We start from the raw sequence: 5488 nt of genomic DNA, 5'->3' as shown, positions 1-5488 counted from the left end.
CAGATGTTATGCTAACTGGTCTATAATTCCCCGTCATTTGTCTACCTCCCTTTTTAAACAGTGGCGTCACATTTGCTGTTTTCCAATCCGCTGAAACTGCCCCAAAGTCCAGCGAATCTGGAAAATTACCACAAGTGCACTTGTTATTTCTCCCGCCATCTCTTTTAGTATCCTGGGATGCATTCCATCAGGGTCAGGAGACTTGTTTATCCTTAGTTCCACTGGATGCATTCCATAGCTTTCCCACCACTACCTCTTCTGTAATACAGATTGTTTCCCAGTCCTCACCTACCTTTGTCTCTTTGTCAATTACTGGCATGTTATTCGTGTCCTCCACTGTGAAGACTGACACAAAAACCTATTCAATGTCTTGGCCATTTCATCATATCCCATAACTAAAAACCTCTTCTCATCCTCTAAAGGAACAATGTTGACTTTAGCCACTCTTTTTTTGTTTTGTATATTTATAGAAACATTTGCTATCAATCTTTATATTCTGTGCTCGTTTTTTTCTCATGTTCTATCTTACTTATATTTACACCTCTTTTTGTGACTTTCTACTCGCCTTTAAAGCTTTCCCAATGTTCTAGTTTCCTGCTGATCTTGGCCACTTTGTATTCCTTTCCTTTCAATTTGATAGCCTCCGTTAATTCCTGAGACACCGATGGTAGATAACCCCTTTTCTTACAGTCCTTCCTTTTCACTGGAATATACTTTGGCTGAGCACTTTGAAAAATTGCTTTGAAAGTCCTCCACTGCTTGTCAACCTTCTCACCATAAAGTCTTTGTTTCCAGTACACTTTAGCCAAGGCCTCCCTCATCCTATTGTAGTCTCCCTTGTTTAAGCACAGGACCCTGGTATTGGGTTTTGTCTTCACACTTTCCATCTGTATTCTAACTTCAACCATACTGTGATTGCTCTTGCTTAGAGGATCCCTAACGATGGGGTCATTAATTATCCCTGTGTCATTACACAGCACCAGATCTAGGACAGCTTGCTCCTTCATTGGTTCCATTACATACTGTTCAAGAAGACTATTGCGGATGCACTCCATGAACCCCTCCTCAAGGCTACCCTGACTGAGCTGGTTCGACCAACTGGCATGTAGATTAAAATCCCCATGGTAACATACCATTTTTACAGGCATGAGTTAGTTCCTTGTTTACTGCCTGCCCCAAGATGATGTTATTATTTAGTGGCCTATAGTCTACACCTATCAGTGCCATTTTCTTCTTCGAATTTCTCATTTCCACCCAAATGGATTCAACCTTCTTCTCCATAGAACCTATATCATCTCTCAGCACCGCCCTCATGTTGTCCTTGAATATCAGAGCTACACCACCTCCCTTCCCTTCCTGTCTTTCCTTCCGAATAGTCTGATAGCTGGGTATTTAACTCCCAGTTGTAACCATCCTGTCACCATGTCTCCATCATGGCGACTAAATCATATTCATTCTGTATTATTTGTGTTGTTAACCCATCAACCTTGTTAAAAATGCTACGACCATTCGGGTAAAGTGCCCTCATGATGGTTTTCACACACCCAGGATTTCCAACATCTCTAATAATGTCTCCTGAGTTATCCCTCTTTTGTCATTCTTTCATCGTCTGCCTTGTACTTATGAAGAGTCATACAGCACGGAAACAGACTCTTCGGTACAACAAGGAGAAAGTGAGGACTGCAGATTCTGGAGATCAGAGTCAAGAGTATGGTGCTGGAAAAGCACAGCAGGTCAGGCGGCATCCGAGCAGCAGGAGTATTGACGTTTCAGGCAAGAGCCCTTCATCAGTTGAAGAGGTGGGTTTCGAGGGCGGAGGTGCAGGAAGTGGATGAGATGCGCTGAGGGCATCATCGGTACAACTAGTCCATGTCAAACAAGTTCCTAAACTAAACCAGCCCCACCTGCTTGGGCTTGGCCCATTATCCCTCCAAACCTTTCTTATTCACTCACTTAGCCAAATGTCTCTTAAATGTCGTCACTGTATCCTCATACAGCACTTTTGCTGGCAGTTCACCCACAGACAAATCACTCTCTGTGTAAAAACGTTGCCCTTCATATCCTCTTTAAATCTTACTCCTCTCGTCTTAAGAATATGCCTGCTACTTTTGAACAACACCACCCTAGGGAAAAGACCCTTGTCATTCACCTTATCTATGTCCCTTATGATTTTATAAACCTTAAGAAGGTCACCCTTAACCTCCTCTGCTCCAGTGGAAAAAAATATCCAAGCCTTTCCAGTCTCAACTCTCAATTGTTGGCAAAATCCCGGTAAATCTTTTATGACCCCTCTCCAGTTTAATGATATGATTCCTGTAAATGAACGATCAGAAATGGACACTGTATTCCAGAAGAGGCCTCACCAATGTTCTTTTCTACCTCAACAAAATATCCCATCTCTGATACTCAAACGTCTGAGCAATGAAGGCAAAGGTACTAAATATCTTCTTAATCGCCTCGTTTATCTGTGATACAAACTTCAAAGACTTATGTACCTGAACCCCGAAGTCTCTCTGTTCTAAAACACTACCTATGGCCCTATCATAGGTAGAGCCCTAACAGTCCTTGTCTTCCAAATCCATAACCTCCACCATGAAAAGGAGATGGCCAGCTGATACATGGGAACACTATCATCTGCAAGCGCCCATTCAACCCACACACCATCCTCACTCAGATTTCTTCACTGTTGCTGGGCCAAAGTCTTAAAATCCCCTCCCCAATGCCATTGTCTATCAATATACACTGGAGCTGAATCCATCCAAGCAGGTGTAGAGTATTCCCCCATCACAGTCCAGGTTCGGGACTTATTTATTGTAGAAAATTATGGAGAGTCAAGATACGACTCACCAATTGCACTGTTCTTGTCCTATGAATTCTGTTGTAGCCACAATTTTTATGTAGCTGCCCTTTACAGTTACCCTTTGCAGATCAGCAACTCTTCATTACAACAGACAATGCTGTGAAAAAGTGGGATTTACGCTGAAGATGAGATGGGGATAGTGGAAGGGAGAGGTAAGCCGGTCAGTGGACATGTAGACCAGAGAGAGAAAGAGAGAGATATGAAAGGGGTAGACAAACAAGGGGATTATTGACAATAGGCCAAGACAGAAGGGAGCTGAATAAGTGATAATGAGAGCTGAGAGCAGGAAAGAATGGGTAGGCTGTGCTGAAAACAACCCGTGTCATGACAGGACCAGAGGGTGGAGATGGGTAGAAAGTATGGAAGGACAAAATCAGACTCTAAAGTTATTCAACTCCGTGTTGAGCTCTAGTAGAAAATGATTTGTTGTTTGTTGAGCTGGCACTGAGGGTCACTGGAACACTGCAGCAGGCCTGTGACAGCAATGTTGGTGTGGGAACATGGCATGTCACTGGAGCTCCAACTTTTTTGTCCTTTTTTGCTGATTGCTAAAAGCTACCAGTCCTCAGGTTGCTGCTTTTTCTGGTCATTTTATATGATTCCTCTTTGGATCTAATACTGACCCTCATTTCTTGTGGAAGCTATGGCTGAGTTGTCTTTTCTCTATTATTTTTGTGCCAGACAGGAATGAATGATTATTGTAATTCATGCACAAGTTGTTTAAATATTCATCAATAATTCTCCACTATCAAACTTTTCAGTAAAGTTCTTCAATCTGTTCTTGCACGTTTGCAATTTATATCCTTGTATTTCCCTTCAATTTAGAATCAGGACCATAGTTTCAGATTCAACTACTTTACTTTCCACATTCATGAAAAATTGTATGATGGTTCTCTTCCCCAAGAGATCCTGTGCAACAACGTTATTAATTATTTCTTTCTCTTTGGACAATACCCAGTTTAGAAAAACCTGATCTCGAGTTAATTCCTCAACATACTAGTGTAAAAAACTGCCATCTACTCATTCCAGGAAATCCTCCCTCACAATATCATCGCTAATTTGATTTGTCCAATCTACATGTCAATTTGAGTGGACCATAATTACAGTTGCTCCTTGTTGTATGTATCTCTGATTTCTTGCTGAATGTCTTCCCTTACATTTCTGGGACTGGATAGGGTCCTGTATGTAGCAGGCACCAATATTTTCGAACCCTTGGCATTTCTTATCTTCACCAATACATGTTCCACCTTGTGAACTGTGCGTCCTTGTGTATGAATCACAAAAAAGTCAGCATGTAAGCAAACAAAGTGATTGGGACAGGAACTGGAAAGTTGTTTTTTTTTAAATTGCAAAGGAGATGAAGTGTAAAAACAGAGACGTTTTGCAATGACTGTACAGGGCATTGGTGAGACCACACCTGGAGTACTGTGCACAGTTTGATCTCCTCATATCGGGAGGGATGGACTTGCAGTTGGAGCAGTTCAGAGAAGGTTCACTCAGCTGATTCCTGTGATGATGGGAGTTTAGTTCTGAGGAAAGATTTAACAGGTTGAGACCTTATGGATTGAAATTTAGAAGAATGAGTGATGATCTTCACGAAACTAATAATATTCTGAGGGGGTTTGGCAGTATCGACTGATGGTCAGAAGATGTTTGACTCTCCGAGGGGATCACAGTTTAAAATTGAGGTGTTTGTCCGTTTAAGTTGAAGATAAGGATGAATTTCATCATGGAGTGAGGATGATGATTCTGTGGAATTCCCACTCCCTTAAAGCAGTGGAGGTTGGGCCACTGAGCACATTCAAGGCTGAGTTGGACAGAGTTTTCATTGAAGGAGTTGAGAGTTGTGCCTAACAGAAAGGAAAGCAATGCTGAGCCCAGGTCAACCACGATCTTATCGAAAAGTGGAGCTGGCTCAAGGAGGCAAATGTCCTTCTCCTGCTCTTATTTCCAATGATCTTTTAATTTTAATAATCACTGTAGAAGGAGCACTGGAATACCTGCCATTTAAATGAGTGGTTTCCTGGTTACGCAACACATTAATGTTGTATGTGTATAGAATCATGTAAATGTTACAATACATAGGCCATTCAAACCGGTGCAGAAAGAGCTACCCAGCTGGTCCCATTCTCCAGCCCTACTCCTGCAGCTCTCTAAATTCATCACTTTCAAATATATATCCAAGTCTCTTTTAAAACATCCTGAAAGAGAATAAGGAGAGAGTAAAAAGGGAAAACCCAAGGAAAGTAGCAGAATAGAAAATAAACTTGTGTAAGCGGTAGGTGGTAGTGCTGAGTGAAATATATCCATATAAGGAAATAGTTAGTGCATGCTTTGACAATCTAACAGCAGGGGCAGAGAAAGGGAACAATCTAACTGAAGGAGTAGCTGTTATTTGTGTTGAGCAAGATGGTCATGCTATATTGATCCCTGGACCATGGGTTATTGGCATCACACAGTACAGTCAGTTAGGAACAGGAATACAGGACATGGAGGATAAATGGGGAAAACAGATTAGCAATGCAAAGAAAGAAGGGAATCGGAAGGTCTGGTGAAAACATGAAAACCATAATTGGGAACTGACAAGAGGTTAATTGACATGGTGCTTAATTTATTCTGACGTTGCAT

Source organism: Chiloscyllium punctatum, chromosome 36 (genome assembly GCF_047496795.1).
Source record: "Chiloscyllium punctatum isolate Juve2018m chromosome 36, sChiPun1.3, whole genome shotgun sequence".
NCBI lineage: Eukaryota > Metazoa > Chordata > Chondrichthyes > Orectolobiformes > Hemiscylliidae > Chiloscyllium > Chiloscyllium punctatum.
Note: the sequence above shows the minus strand (reverse complement) of the source record.